Here is a 16,540-nt window from a genome sequence, read left to right on the forward strand (position 1 = left end):
GTAGTAAAAATATAAACTACAGAATATTTTTAAATAATAGAATTTTGTTCAGTTAAGTTCATTAACTTCAAATTAAACAAGAGAATTGTCAAAAAATTCTATTTTAGTGGAAACATTTTTTTTTAATTAACACATCAACACAGCAGTTTAAGTAGTTCTGGTACTTGTTTACCAGTCTCCTCAGGATTTTATTGGTACTGCTCAATTAAGCAACTGAATGTAGATCTTATTTCATCTTCACTAAAATGGCTGGAGAAAATATTTCCTCCATTTTTATAGATAAGGTAACCAAGATTATGTGGATAAGATCCTTGTCTATAATTCACAGTTATCTTCCAAAGGCTTTTAGAGCTGTGTAGGATAAAAAGCAATTTCTGCCATGTACTTAAATCCTAGCCTATGTCCTAGAAACGTATGCTTGCCTTTTCTGATCCCTGAAGGTGCACAAAGCCACAGGCCCCAAACCAGCCCAAACCAGCCACAGGCCCCAAACCAGCCCAAACCAGTCACGGGGCCCCTTTCTATGCCCTACATATACAGTTTCCCAGTCCTAGTAGTTGCCCCCAGGAATCTGAAGTATATTCCAGTGACAGTTAAATCAAAATTATCACTGGAATGAATTATGTTAACCTGATGGCAGTCTCGGGCCATAGGAATAAAGCAGGGCCCCAGCTCCACTTCATTCACAGAGTAAGGTTTTCACAAAGCCCCAGATTCCAAATTACAATCACTTCTGAACTTCTCATGTCTTCCTTTCCCCCTCACAATCCCTTAGCCACTCATATCTAGATGGGGAACAGAGACAGAGCCATAGTCAGTGACTTTGGAGAGAACCTTAACAGAGGGACATAATTCTCACGCTCCTCACTGCAAACCTCACTAATTCTAAATTCCAGATTTGCATGCCAGCTAGAGGAAAACAGCCTGTGTTTCTCCCATGTTTATACTGGAGGTTATACCTGGGCCCATAACCAGGAAACAAGGATGTTATCACAGAGTTCCTAACTCAATTAGGTGTGTAAGGGTGTGTGTGTGGGTGTGTGTGTAGGAGTTTGTGATTAAGGCAACAAAGAAAAGCCATTTTGCATATGAAAGCTAATCAAAATATTCAAATTCTTTCTGGTACTAAATGGGGTAGGGAGGAAATTTTGAAAGTTTTCAGTCTTCCCTAAGGATCTTGCTTATTTTAATATTTAGACCTCATTTTAATACTGACATTATTAATTGGCTTCCTATGTCTCTGGTAAGGCCCTGGCCTTCAACTGCTATCTCTGTTACATTCATTATGCACTCATATATATATACAATGCAAATTTCATATTTGTTGAGTGACTACTATGCACAAGGAGCTGGGGGCCCAGTGATGAAGTGAATAGCCTTGGATTTGCCTTCATGGAGCTAGCCATCAAAAGGATGTTAACTGAGCACATACTATATACCAAAAACAAAGCTAATTACATTACATCATTAGCTTAAAAATTTTTCATTACATTCAATTTCACAATAACCATATGAAGTAGATACTATGATTTCATAGAAAAGAAAACTGAATGTCTGAGAGGTGAGAAAATGACACTCACAAATAGTCAAAATTCAAACCCAGGTCTTGCAGAGCACAAATGCTTCACCACCACATAATGGCCCTTTGTGAATGGTGTATATTTGTATACATTTCAATTGTGAAGATTAAATTCCATAATACAGGCAAAAAAAATTTTTTTTGAGTTCAGGTTCTTTTTTTATTATTATTCAAATGAATTTATCACATCTGTAGTTGTATAGTGATCATAACAATCTGATTTCACAGGATTTCCATCCCACAGCCCAAGCACATACCCTCACCCCCCAAACTGTCTCCTCCAGAGACCATAAGTTTTTCAATGTCTGTGAGTCAGCATCTGTTCTGCAAAGAAGTTCAGTCTGTCCTTTTTTCAGATTCCACGTGTCAGTGAAAGCATTTGATGTTGGTGTCTCATTGTATGGCTGACTTCATTTAGCATGATAATTTCTAGGTCCATCCATGTTGCTAAAAATGCCATTACTTCATTCCTTTTAATGGCTGAGTAATATTCCATTGTGTATATGTACCACTCTTCTTGATCCACTCCTCTATCGATGGACATTTAGGTTGTTTCCATGTCTTGGCTATTGCAATAATGCTGCAATGAACATAGGAGTACATGTGTCTTGGCGAGTCACGGTCTTCTCTGGATAGATGCCCAGGAGTAGGATTGCTGGATCAAATGGTAGTTCTATGTTTAGTTTTCTGAGGAATCTCCATACTGCTTTCCACAGTAGTTGCACCAATTTACAATCCCGCCAACAGTGTAATAGGGTTCGTTTTTCTCTACACCCTCTCCAACACTTATTGTTTGTAGCCTTTTTGATGATGGCCATTCTGGCTGGTGTAAGGTGGTACTTCACAGTGGTTTTGATTTGCATTTCTCTAGTAATGACTGATGTTGAACATCTTTTCATGTGTTTCTTGGCCATCTGTATGTCTTCTTCGGAGAACTCTCAGTTTAGATCTTCTGCCCATTTTTTGATGGGGTTGTTTGTTTTTTTGGTATTGAGCAGAAGGAGGTGTTTATAAATTTTGGAGATTAATCCCTTGTCAGTTGATTCACTTGCAAAGATTTTCTCCCATTCTGTGGGTTGCCTTTTCGTGTTGTTTAGGGTTTCCATTGCTGTGAAGAAATTTTTAAGTTTGATTAGGTCCCGTTTGTTTATTTTTGTTTTTACTGTCATTACTCTAAGAGGTGCATCTGAGAAGATGTTGCTATTGTTTATGACAGAGTGTTTGGCCTATGTTTTCCTCTAAGAGTTTGATAGTGTCTGGTCTTATATCTAGGTCTTTAATTCATTTGGAGTTTATTTTTGTGTATGGTGTTAGGGAGTGTTCTAATTTCATTCTTTTCCATGTGGCTGTCCAGTTTTCCCAGCACCACTTATTGAACAAGCTGTCCTTTCTCCATTGTATATTCTTGACTTCTTTGTCATAGATTAGTTGGCTGTAGGTGCATGGGTTGAATTCTGGGCTTTCTATCCTGTTCCACTGATCTATATTTCTGTCTTTGTGCCAGTACCATACGGTTTTGATGATTGCTGCTTTGTAGTAGAGTCTGAAGTCCAGGAGCCTGATTCCTCCAGCTCCATTTTTCTTTTTCAGGATGTCTTTGGCTATTCTGGGTCTTTTGTGCTTCCAATCAAACTTTAAAATGTTTTGTTCAAGTTCTGTGAAAAATGTCCTTGGTAATTTGATAGGGATTGCATTGAATCTGTAGATTGCCTTGGGTAGTATAGTCATTTTGATAATATTGACTCTTCCAATCCACGAGCATGGTATAGCTTTCCATCTATTTGTGTCATCTTTGATTTCTTTCATCAGTGGCTTATAGTTCTCAGAGTACAGGTCTTTTGTCTCTTTAGGTAGGTTTACTCCTAGGTATTTTATTCTTTTGGATGCAATGGGAAACGGGTTTGCTTCCCTAATTTCTTTTCTGCTGCTTCATTGTTAGTGTATAGAAATGCTGTCGATTTCTGTGTATTAATTTTGTATCCTGCGACTTTGCCAAATTCATTGATGAGCTCTAACAGTTTTCTCGTAGAGTCTTTAGGATTCTCTAGGTATAGTATCATGTCGTCTGCAAATAGTGATAGTTTTACTTCTTCCTTCCCAATTTGGATTCCTTTTATTTCTTTTACTTCTCTGATGGCTGTGGCTAGGACTTGCAAAACTATGTTGAATTCTAGTGGCGAGAGCAGACGTCCTTGTCTTGTTCCTGATCTCAGTGGGAATTCTTTCAGTTTTTCACCATTGAGGATGATGTTAGCTGTGGGTTTGCCATATATGGCCTTTATTATGTTGAGGTAGGTTCCCATTGTGCCCACTTTCTGAAGAGTTTTTATCAGAAATGGGTGTTGGATTTTGTGAAAGGCTTTTTCCACGTCTATTGAGAGGATCATATGGTTTTTATTCTTCAGTTTGTTAATGTGGTGTATCACACTGATGGATTTCTGGATATTGAAGAACACTTGCATCCCTGGGATAAATCCCACTTGATCATGATGTACAATGCTTTTAATGTATTGTTGGATGCGGTTTGCTAGTATTTTGTTGAGGATTTTTGCATCTCTGTTCATCAGTGATATTGGCCTATGGTTTTTGTTTATTGTGGTATCTTTGTCTGGTTTTGGTATCAGGGTGATGGGGGCCTCATAGAATGATTTTGGGAGTGTCCGTTCCTATGCAATTTTTTGGAATAGTTTCAGAAGGATGGGTGTTAGCTCTTCTCTAAATGTTTGATAGAATTCGCCTGTGAAGCCATCTGGTCCTGGACTTTTGTTTGTTGGAAGTTTTTTAATCACATTTTCAATTTCAGTTCCTGTGATGGGTCCATTCATCTTTTCTATTTCATCTTGGTTTAGTCTTGGAAGATTGTACTTTTCTAAGAATTTGTCCATTTCTCCTAGGTTTTCCGTTTTCTTGGCATATAGCTGCATATAGTAGTCTCTTACGGTCCTTTGTATTTCTGTGATGTTTGTTGTTACTTCTCCTTTTCCATTTCTAATTTTATTGATTTGAGTCCTCTCTCTTTTTTTGCTTGATAAGTCTGCCTAAGGGTTTATCAATTTTATTGATCTTTTCAAGGAACCAGCTTTTTGTTTCATCGATCTTTTCCATGGTTTTCTGCATTTCTATTTCATTGATTTCTGCCCTGATCTTTATGATTTCTTTCCTTCTACTAACTTTAGGTCTTGTCTGTTCTTCTCTCTCCAGCTGCTTTAGATGTAAAGTTAGCTTGTTTATTTGAGCTTTTCCTTGTTTCCTGAGGTGGGCTCGTATTGCTCTTAGAACGGCGTTTGCCACATCCCATAGGTTTTAGAGTGTGGAATCTTCATTGTCATTTGCTGCTAGATATTTTTTAATTTCCTCTTCAGTGATCCATTGGGTGTTTAGTAGCATGTTTTTTCAGTTTCCACGTGTTTGTGCTTTTTGCAGTTTTTTTCTTATTGTTGATTTCCAGTTGTATAGTGTTGTGGTCGGAAAAGATGCTTGATATGATTTCAATTTTCTTAAAAGTTACCATGGTTGAATTTGTAGCCCATGATGTGATCAATCTTAGAGAACGTTCCATGTAAACTTGAGAGAATGCATATTCTGTTGCTTTTGGATGGACTGTCCTATTAATACCTATTAAGTCCATCCGGTTTAATGCATCATTCAGGGCCTGTGTTTCCTATTGATTTTGTGTCTGGATGATCTGTCCATTGCTGTAAGTGGGGTGTTAAAGTCCCCCACTATGACTGCGTTATTGTCGATTTGTCCTTTTAAGGTTGTTAGCAGTTGCCTTATGTATTGTGGTGAACCTAGGTTGGGTGTGTAGATATTTAAAACTGTTATATCTTCTACTTGGATTGATACTTTGATCATTATGTAATGTCCTTCTTTGTCCCTTAAAATATTCATTTTAAAGCCTATTTTGTCTGATATGAGTATTGCTATTCCAGCTTTCTTTTGATCTCCGTTTTCATGAAATATTTTCTTCCATCCTCTCACTTTCAATTTGTATGTGTCCCTAGAAGTGAAGTGGGTCTCTTGAAGACAGCATATATATGGACCTTGTTTTTGTATCCATTCAGCCAGTCCATGTCTCTTGGTTGGGGCATTTAGTCCATTAACATTTAAGGTAATTATTGATATGTATGTTCTTATTGCCATTTTATTAATTGCTTTGGATTTGTTTTTGCTGTTCTTTTTTCTTTCCTTCTTCTCTTGTTCTTTTCTACCTGTAGAAGTTCCTTTAGTATTTGTTGTAAGGCTGGTTTAGTGTTGCTCAATTCTCTCAACTTTTGGTTATCTGTAAAGGTTTTTATTTCTCCTTCAAATCTTAATGAGAGCCTTGCTGACTAAAGTAATCTTGGTTGGAGGGTTTTTCCTTTCATCACATTAAGTATATCATGCCACTCCCTTCTGGCCTGCAGAGTTTCTGCAGAAAAATATGCCGATAAACTTACAGGGATTCCTTATATGTTATTTGTTTCTTTTCCCTAGCTGCTTTCAAGATTTTCTCTTTGACTTTAATTTTGGTCAGTTTAATTAACATGTGTCTCGGGGTGTTCCTCCTTGGGTTTATTTTACATGGTAGTCATTGTGCTTCCTGGATTCAAGTGAGTGATTTCTTCCCCATATTAGGGAAGTTTTCAGCTATTATCACTTGGAATATTTTTTCGGTCCCCTTCTCTCTCTTCTCCTTCTGGCACCCCTATAATACGGATGTCGGTGAGTTTCACATTGTCCCAGAGTTCTCTGAAACTCTCTTCATTTCCTTTCAGTCTTTTTTCTCTTCTGTTCCGCATCTGTAATTTCCGCTAATCTGTCCTCCACCTCGCTTATTCATTCTTCTGCCTCCTGTATTCTGCTGTTAGCTGCTTCTAGTGAATTCTGTATTTCAGTTATTGTATTTTGCATCTCTTCTTGTTTAAGGTTTATATCTTGTATCTCTTTGGTCAGTGTTTCCTGTAAGTTATCCATCTTTACCTCCAGTTGATTTCCAATGTCTTGCATTATCTTCAGCATCAATAGTCTAAAGTCTTTTTCCTGGAGGCTGAGAATCTCCTCCTCGCTCAGCTGATTTTCTGGGGTTTTTCTTTTCTCCCTCATCTGAGTTATAATTCTCTGTCTTTTCATTTTTATAGGTTTTTGGTGTGGTGACCTTTTTACAAATAATAGAGTTGTAGCCTCTCTTAACTTCTGATGTCTGCCCCCCTGTGGCTGAAGTTGGTATGGGGGGTTTGCTGTAGGCTTCCTGATGGAAGGGGCTGATGCCTGCCCCCTGGTAGATGGAGCCGATTCTAATCCCTCTGGTGGGTGGGGCTTAGTCTCTGGATGGGATTAGAGGAAGCTGTGTGCCTGAGGGGTTGGGGTTGTGATCCCACCTGGGTTGTTGTTTGCCCTGGAGCTTCTCAGCCCTGACTGATGGGTGGGGCCAGATTTTCCCAAAATGGCCACCTCCAGAGAAAGGCACTGCTGCTGAATATTCCCGAGAGCTTTGCTTTCAATGTCCTTCCGTGACAACACTCCTGTTTTCCCAGGATGTCTTCCAAGAACTGCAGTCAGATTTGACCCAGATTCCTATGGAAACTTTGCTTTGCCCTGAGACCCAGTGCATGTGAAAGTCTGTGTGCACCTTTTAAGAATAGGGCCTCCATTTCCCCCAGTCCTGTGGAGCTCCTGCATACAAGCGCCACTGGCCTTCAATGCCAGATGCTCCAAGGGCTCTTTCTCCCCGTGCCAGATTCCAACACGTGAGAGTTGGATGTGGGGCTCAGAACTCTCACTCCTGTAGGTGAGTCTCTGTGAACCAGTTAGTTTCCAGTCTGTGGAGCTTCCCACCCAGGAGGTATGGGGTTGTTTATACCACGAAATCGCCCCTCCTACCTTTTGATGTGTCCTCCTCTTTTTCTTCTGGAGTAGGATATCTTTTTTAAGGTTTCCAGTCCATTTGGGTAAAGAGTGCTCAGTATTTAGTTGTGAATTTTGTTGTTTTTAGGAGAGAAGTTGAGCTCCAGTCCTTCTGTTCTGCCATCTTAAACCCGTCTCTGAGGCAAAATTCTTAATATCATGCCTGGCATTTAGTCTGCACCTGTTGTTTTTCTTCTGTCATCTTGCACAGAGAGAACCTAACTAATCCTGAGCTCACCAAACTCCTATCACAGCTACGTCCCCTTGTGAAGTCCCAGTCCACTCTTCCTCTTGGCCTGGCCTGACTCTCCTCTCAAAACAGAATCTCTACTATCTTCTAACCAAGAGGCCAGACTTCACCATTCCTCACAGCCGAAGGAAGCCCTGGTATATGAGCTCAGGAAGACCTTGTCCTCATTCAGAGACGCTCTAGCAGCTCCTCCAGACTCAGAATGTGCAAAACCTGTCCCTGTGGTCAAGTAGGTACAGGGTCCCCCAAAGTCCTAGATTTTGTTCATAAAATGTTATTATATATCAGAACCCCCTCGTGGTCTTTTTAATGAGGGCTCCAGGCCTAATCCCTATTCTATTTTGTTGGGGGTCAGGCAAGACATGAGCATTCCATTAGGTATTCCTTGGGCTTCTTATGCAATTTTTTGGGAAACCACAGACTAAGAACCAACTTCCAGATTAGCTTCACTTGGGCTACAAGGAATCTCTCAGTAAGTACAGCCCCTTCCACCAGGGAGCCCAGTTCCACCCCCAAAAGCCAGAGAAGACTGAGTCATCAGAAAAGACTGAAAGTTCCACTTAAAATCAAGAATACACCAAGCATTGTTTCCACTATTATCTCTGGCAAGTCAGAAAAAATAGAGTTAAAATAACATTTTCTTTAAGACTTGCCATTTACTGAGAATTTTCCACATATCAGGCTTGGCTTTAATGGAGAAAGAACTAGTTTTGAAATAAGATGACCTCCTTTCAAATCATGTTATATTTCCTTGGGCAAATTATTTAATTTCTCTGAACCTCTGATTCCACATTTGTAATGTGGGAAGTTGTAAAATGAAATGTTGTTATGGGGATGAGCTAATATCGATTATCTGGTATGAGCAATACACATCAAATGTTGGTTCCCTTGGTTCCATCTTTTCCCCATAAGACAAGATGCTTGCTGACATCACTATCTAAGGAGTAGACAAATACTCTATGTTTTCTACCCTGATGTTATAGGTGTAATGCTTCTATTGTGACTCCTAAATTTTAGGGTGTCCGTACCTTAGCGTCCTTATGCAAACCAGACTAACAGCATATCTGCTAGCTCCATGTCATTTTTCCTCAATAGGAAATAATAAGATTAACATAATTAGGAGTTCCCGTCGTGGCGCAGTGGTTAACAAATCCGACTAGGAACCATGAGGTTGCGGGTTCGGTCCCTGCCCTTGCTCAGTGGGTTAAGGATCCAGCATTGCCGTGAGCTGTGGTGTAGGTTGCAGACGTGGCTCGGATCCCGTTTTGCTGTGGCTCTGGCGTAGGCCGGTGGCTACAGCTCCGATTCAACCCCTAGCCTGGGAACCTCCATATGCCGCGGGAGCGGCCCAAGAAAATAGCAACAACAACAACAACAACAACAAAAAAAAAAAGACAAAAGACAAAAAAAAAAAAAAAAGATTAACATAATTAGGGGGCCTAACCACCTAGATGCTGTAATCTGTAGATGTTATGTATAAGGGGTGGAATGTGGGACTGATTAAAAATTCACCTGTTATTTTGGAAACCTATCCCAAGAGACTCAATAGTCCTAAATTAATAGTGTGTATATAGACTCACCAAGAAGAGGAAAGAAAAAACCCAAATAAACAAAATAAGAAATGAAAAAGGAGAAGTCACAACAGATATTACAGAAATACAAAAAACCATGAGAGAATACTATGAAAAATTGTATGCCAACAAATTTGACAATCTGGAAGAAACGGACAACTTTCTAGAGATGTACAGCCTGCCAAAACTGAATCAAGAAGAAATAAATCAACTGAACAGCCCAATCACTAGAAATGAAATGGGAGATGTCATAAAAACACTCCCAACAAATAAAAGCCCAGGAGCAGATGGCTTCACAGGCAAATTCTACCAAACATACAAAGAGGAAGTTATACCCATCCTCCTTAAACTTCTTCAAAAGGTTGAAGAAGAAGGAACACCCTCAAAGACATTCTATGATGCCACCATCACCCTAATTCCAAAACCAGACAAAGATACTGTCAAAAAAGAAAACTGTAGGCCAATATCTTTGATGAATACAGACACAAAAATTCTTAACAAAATTTTAGCCATCCGAATCCAACAAAATATAAAAAAGATTGTACACCACAACCACGTGGGATTCATCCAAGGTACACAGTGATGGTTTAACATATGCAAATCAATCACCATCACACACCACATTAATAAAAGAAAAGTCAAAAACCACATGATCATCTCAACAGATGCAGAAAAAGCATTTGACAAAGTCCAACATTCATTTATTATAAAAACTCTTACCAAAGTGGGTATAAAGGGAACATACCTTAACATAATCAAAGCCATTTATAACAAACCCACAGCAAATATAATACTCAATGGAGAAAAATTGAGAGCCTTTCCACTGAAATCTGGAACAAGACAAGGATGTCCACTCTCACAGCTGTTATTCAACAGAGTAATGGAAGTCCTAGCCACAGCAATCAAACAAAAGAAATAAGAGGCATCCAAATAGGAAGAGAAGAAGTAAAACTGTCACTGTATACAGGCAACATGATACTATACACAGAAAATCCTAAGGACTCAACCCAAAAACTACTTGAACTGATCAACAAATTCAGCAAAGTATCAAGATATAAGATTAACATTCAGAAATAAGTCTCATTTCTGTATACTAACAATGAAATATTAGAAAAGGAATACAAAAAAAAAAAGCTTTTAAAATTGCAACCAAAAAAATCAAATACCTGGGAATACACCTGACCAAGGAGGTAAAGAACTTATATGCTGAGAACTATAAAACTTTAATCAAGGAAATTAAAGAAGATGTAAAGAAATGTAAAGATATTCCATGTTCCTGAGGTGGAAAAATTAATACTGTAAAAATGGCTATACTACCCAAAGCAATCTACAGATTCAATGCAATCCCTATCAAATTACCCAGGACACTTTTCACAGAACTAGAAAAAACAATCCAAAAATTTATATGGAACCACAAAAGACCCAGAATTGCCAAAGCAATCCTGAGGCATAACTCTCCCAGACTTCAGGCATTTTACAAAGCCACAGTCATCAAGACAGTATGGTACTGGTACCAAAACAGACATACAAACAAATGAAACAGAACAGAGAACCCAGAAATAAACCCATACACCTATAGTCAATTAATCTTTGACAAAGAAGGCAAGAACATAAAATGGGAAAAAGAAAGTCTTTTCAGCAAGCATTGCTGGGAAACCTAGACAGCTGCATGCAAAGCAATGAAACGAGAACACACCCTCACACCATGCACGAAAACAAACTTGAAATGGCTTAAAGACTTAAATATAATACAAGACACCATCCAACTCCTGGAAGAGAACATAGGCAAAACATTCTCTGACATCAATCTTATGAACATTTTCTCAGGTCAGTCTCCCAAAGCAACAGAAATGAGAGCAAAAATAAACCAATGGGACCTCATCAAACTGACAAGCTTTTGCACAGCAAAGGAAACCAAAAAGAAAACAAAAAGACAACGTACAGAATGAGAGAAAATAGTTTCAAATGATGCAACTGACAAGGGCTTAATCTCTAGAATATACAAACAACTTATATAACTCATCAGCAAAAAAGCCAACAACCCAATGGAAAAATGGACAAAAAGACCTGAATAGACATTTTTCCAAGGAAGATGTACAGATGGCCGACAAACACATGAAAAAATGCTCAACATCACTGATTATTAGAGAAATGCAAGTCAAAACTACCATGAGATACCACCTCACACCAATCAGAATGGCCATCATTAATAAGTCCACACATAAAAAAATGCTGGAGGGGGTATGGAGAAAAGGGAATCCTCCTGCACTGTTGGTGGAAGTGTAAGCTGGTACAATCACTCTGGAGATTAGTATGGAGATAACTTAGAAATCTATACATGGAAATACCATATGACCCAGCAACCCCACTCTTTCCCAATCCAGACAAAACTTTCCTTACAAAAGACACATGCACCCACATGTTCGTTGCAGCACTATTCACAATAGCCATGGAAACAACCCAAATGTCCATCGACAGACGATTGGATTAGGAAGATGTGGTATATACACACGATGGAATACTACTCAGCCATAAAAAAGTATGAAATAATGCCATTTGCAGCAACATGGACAGGACTAGAGACTCTCATACTGAGTGAAATAAGTCAGAAAGAGAAATACAAATACCATATGATATCACATATCTGGAATCCAATATAAGGCACAAATGAACCTTTCCACAGAAAAGAAAATCATGGACTTGCAGAATAGACTTGTGGTTGCCAAGGGGGAGGGGGAAGGGGAGGGAGTGGGGTGGTTGGGGAACTTGGGGTTAAGAGATACAAACTATTGCCTTTGGGATGGATTAGCAATGAGATCCTGCTGTGTAGGACTGGGAATTATGTCTAGTCACTTATGACGGAGCACGATAATGTGCAAAAACAGAATGTGTACATGTATGTGTAACTGGGTCCCCATGCTGTACAGTAAAAAAAAAAAAAAAAAAAAAAAAAAGAATGGTTAAAAATCAATTAAAATATTGAGTTACATATGAAACATCAAAAAAAAAGTGTGTATAGTCCAGTAGAAAGAAAGCTGCAGTGATATGAATGCGTGTGCCTGTTATATGGATTCAACAACTATTTATTAAATGTTTCCAGCTGTCAGCCATTGGCCCAGGTGCTGAAGACACTATGTGGAACAAGGCATACAAGGACTTTGCTCTCATAGCACTTGAACCTAGAGAGAAAATACTGCTAATAACAGCTGACATTTATTACATGGATCCTATATGTGAGGCACTGAAATATGCATTGTATATTCATGTATGTTACTTTGCTATGAATCCCATAACTATTAGCTGCTTTTATTACCCCCATTTTATAGATGGAGAATCTAAAGCACAGAGAGAATAAGTAACTTTTCCAAGGTCACTTACATGATAAATATCAGAGCCAGGATTCAGGTGAACCTGAGATGTCTGCCTCAACTACTGTTCAAACTGCCTCTTTACAAGATCTGGGAATTTAAGTAGTATTTATATTATTTGAAAAGATGTAATATTTTATTTTATTTTATTTTATTTTATTATTTTATTATTTTTTTTTGTCTTTTGTCTTTTTGTTGTTGTTATTGTTGCTATTTCTTGGGCCGCTCCCGCGGCATATGGAGGTTCCCAGGCTAGGGGTTGAATCGGAGCTGTAGCCACCGGCCTACGCCAGAGCCACAGCAACGCGGGATCCGAGCCGCGTCTGCAACCTACACCACAGCTCACAGCAACGCCGGATCGTTAACCCACTGAGCAAGGGCAGGGACCGAACCCGCAACCTCATGGTTCCTAGTCGGATTCGTTAACCACTGCGCTACGACGGGAACTCCAAGATGTAATATTTTATTCTATGAACTTCATAACACATCTATGAATTGGGACTAGCTAGTGATAAAAATCACCATTTTTGAAACTAAAACCTAGCAAAAAAGTAAAGCAGCTGTAGACTAAAAGGGATTGGACACAAGAGCTCTATTTTTGGTACTTTTGTCTTTAGTATTCATTCCCTTTGTGCAATATATATATATATATTCTGTTGGAAAGGAGGAAGGAGGTTGCTCAAGTATGAACTGAGTTGAGTGATCTTAGACAATGCTCAGTCTCCTCAATGTAAAATCAGGGTAAAATCATAGCTTTGGCATAATTATTATAAGAACCATTTTAGATAAAGCATATACAGTGACTGGCACATAATGTGTACTTTGTAAATGTTATAGCCTCTTCATCTTGTTATAAATTTATATTTTTATTCCCTTAACTGGATATGGGCAAATATTCAGAGAAACTATATCTCACTCCTGGGAAATTTCTAAAGTCAAATCACTGCCAATTATAAAATTACAAAATAGCTCTATAAAGCAGGTCAACATAAATGTTTAATGTGCATAAAAATTAGGAAAAATAAATTACATAGCCTGAAAATGAGGAAAAGTTGACAAAATCTCTAAAGTGATCTCTAAGAACAACTTTTATTCTAGGAGTAGGTGACTTCAGAAGTGCTTTAGAGATCTAGTCCAACAAATCTAGAACCAAATTGCTGACAGGAATTCCCTTGTTCGAAGCTCCACATCCAGTTGGGGGCAACCTACTTTGGACTAGACTTCTGCTGTGCCACCCTTCCACTCCTCACCCTCCCCTCTACCCACCCCAGCTCTCCAGCACTTTCATCCACATGACCTCTGCCACACAAGCTTCTCTTCTCCCAAGGCTCTCTCTCAGCAGTGCACTGCAATGCCACCTGAGAAGCCATGCTCTGAGACCACCTTCATGCAAATTGTCTTTATATAAGCTCCTTTGGTACAATTTAATGGAAAGATCCCCTTTGATGTGTGTTAGTTGCTCCCATACACAGAGGGGAAGAGGAAATCAAAGAATGGAGAGATCACTCCTGATTGGTAGGTGGTAGATTTAATAAGCAAGGGAACTGACATACGAGGCTCCTCTTGGGTAGCCTCAAGATGAGATCTCCCCACTGCCCACCAGAATCTTAAAAGTTTATGTAAAGGACTTAACTGGTTTCAGTCAGGTATGCCACCCATACACACTCAACAACACAATACCATCTCAAGGCTGCATTCTTGAAATGACTCCAGCTGTGGAAACAGTGGGCAGAGCATATATTTTAAGGAGGGAGTGAGGAACCTGTGATTGCCTCGGTCCAGCTCATGGGTGAACTAGCAGTCAAGGTGCATCTCTTGATGACCTGCTCCAACAACGTGGTGGTCTAAGAACCACCACCATTACAAAAATTTCTGGAGTTCCTGTCATGGCTCAGCGGTAACAAACCAGACTAGTATCTAGGAGGACATGGGTTTGATCCCTAGCCTCAGTGGGTTGGAGATTGGGTGTTGCTGTGAGCTGTGGTGTAGTTCACAGACATGGCTTGGATTCCACATTGCTGTGGCTGTGGCTGTGGCATAGGCCAGTAGCAGCTACAGCTCTGATTTGACCCCTAGCCTGGGAACTGCCTTAGGCCATGGGTGCAGCCTTAACAAAAGACATATATATAAATTCTGTTCTGTGAGACAAACCTACATAGAAATTCCCAAGTAACAGAGACACCAGAAGGTAGACATCTCTGATCACTAACCCTTATGGAAAAAATATCTATATTGTCTTATTAGAGTCTGTTTTTTGTTTTTTTGTTTTTGCTTTTTAGGGCCACACTCATGGCACATGGAAGCTCCCAGGCTAGGGGTCCAAGTGGAGCTACAGCTGCTGGCCACAGTCACAGCCACAACAATGCAGGATCCAAGCTGTGTCTACAACCTACACCGCACGTCACGGCAACGCCAGATCCTTAACCCACTGAGGGAGGCCAGGGATGGAACCCACACCTCATGGTTCCTAGTCGGATTCATTTCCACTGCACCACAATGGGAACTCCAGAGTCTGATAATTTTTTTAAGGAAAAGAGAATTCCTCTTACATATGAAACCTTATCATTATTCTGTTAAACTCTCAAGGTCTCTACATATTTTTCTCTTGTCCATGAGAAATGGAATCCTTCAAAAAAAAAATAGGCACTAGCCATAAAAGTGTTATATTAATTTTCCAAGAAAAAGATTCCTGATTATGATTAAATTGCACGTCTCTTCCTTTAGTAACCCACACACATACACACACACATGAGATGAAAATACCACACATGACCTGTTTTCTTCACTGCTTCTAGACTTATCCATATTTTAATTCAATATTTATTCAGCAAATATTTCTTCAGACTTGCAAGTAGTCAGTCTCTTGCTGGACATAAGCCAAAGTCCTTGCCTGGAGGGGTTTGCTGGGAAGGCAAACCCTCAAACAAGTATATTATAAAGTGCTCCCTTAGACTTGACCCTATAGTGGGGGCAATGAAGGAAGTAGCTGTCTCTTTCTGAGACTACCAGGGAAGGCTTCAGAGATGAAGTGACTCAAATAGGTCTTAGAGGACCAGTGGGAATTTGCCAAGCGAAGACTGAGGCCACTTGGGACAGAAGGAAGAATATGAGTGAGGATGCAGACACAGGCGAAAGCTCGATGTGGTTGTGAAGAAGGACCAGGGGGCAGGAGTGAGTGAACCAAGTTTGGAAAGGTATGTTGCAATATTAAGAAGGGTCTTTGGGTCAGACAAGAGTTTGCACTTGTTAACCTGCAGGGGGACAGTGTTGTTCCAGTGAAGGCTTTTAAGCAGCAGAGACCAGATAAGATCCATTTTACTAACACCTAATGTTTGCCAGCGTGTGGCAAAGCTTTTGCACTTGAATCTAGGACCTCTCTTTTTGAGAGAAGGGGAGAGATCAGCCATGGAAATCAGAACTGAACCAGTCATCTGTCTAGAAATAATGCATCTGCTGCTTTCTGAAGCTCTTTATACCGGATTCTGAAATTCTGTATGTCTGCCCTAGCATTTCTGTAACACTGAAGAGAAAAAAAATATCGGACACTTTATTTTGAACAAAATTTACAGAGAGATTTTGAAGGTTCCAGCCCACTTTTTCAGTTTGAGAATCTCAAAGAGAGTTTGGGGCTGATTTGAATAATGACTTGTGTTCCCAGGAGCTTTGTGCTTTGGTAAGCAATGTTGGCTGATTATTGCCTCATGTGTTTCTGAAACAGCTGCCTGTCTCCTTTTAGAGCTCTATTCTAGGGGGACTGCAAGAGCCACAGAAGGGAATTTAACTCCTGAATATTCAGTTCATTTGGGTAGAAAAGAGATGAAAGAGCAGTGGTACAGTTTCGTTTGCTCATTTCAGAAAGTTAGTGGTTTTTTGATGCAAAAGGTGA

The 16,540-nt window shown here is 39.5% G+C and overlaps 1 protein-coding gene and 1 long non-coding RNA gene across 3 annotated transcripts in view; one reads left to right on the top strand and one right to left on the bottom strand.

Moving 5' to 3' along the window:
- LOC106505750 overlaps nucleotides 1-16,540 on the bottom strand; it is a 342,957-nt gene that overhangs the window by 193,086 nt on the left and 133,331 nt on the right. The gene's annotated exons all lie outside the window — the stretch shown is intronic.
- The window catches only part of KCNMB2 (potassium calcium-activated channel subfamily M regulatory beta subunit 2), a 254,097-nt gene that overhangs the window by 148,764 nt on the left and 88,793 nt on the right, over nucleotides 1-16,540 (top strand). The window contains exon 1 of one of the 2 annotated variants that reach the window (XM_005670002.3): nucleotides 15,134-15,848. The exons of the other annotated variant lie outside the window; for it this stretch is intronic. The gene's annotated coding sequence lies outside the window, so the exon portion shown is untranslated. Of the gene's footprint in view, nucleotides 1-15,133; nucleotides 15,849-16,540 lie in introns of those variants that run through there. 2 annotated transcript variants of the gene reach the window in all.

Source organism: Sus scrofa, chromosome 13, assembly GCF_000003025.6.
Source record: "Sus scrofa isolate TJ Tabasco breed Duroc chromosome 13, Sscrofa11.1, whole genome shotgun sequence".
Classification (NCBI taxonomy): domain Eukaryota; kingdom Metazoa; phylum Chordata; class Mammalia; order Artiodactyla; family Suidae; genus Sus; species Sus scrofa.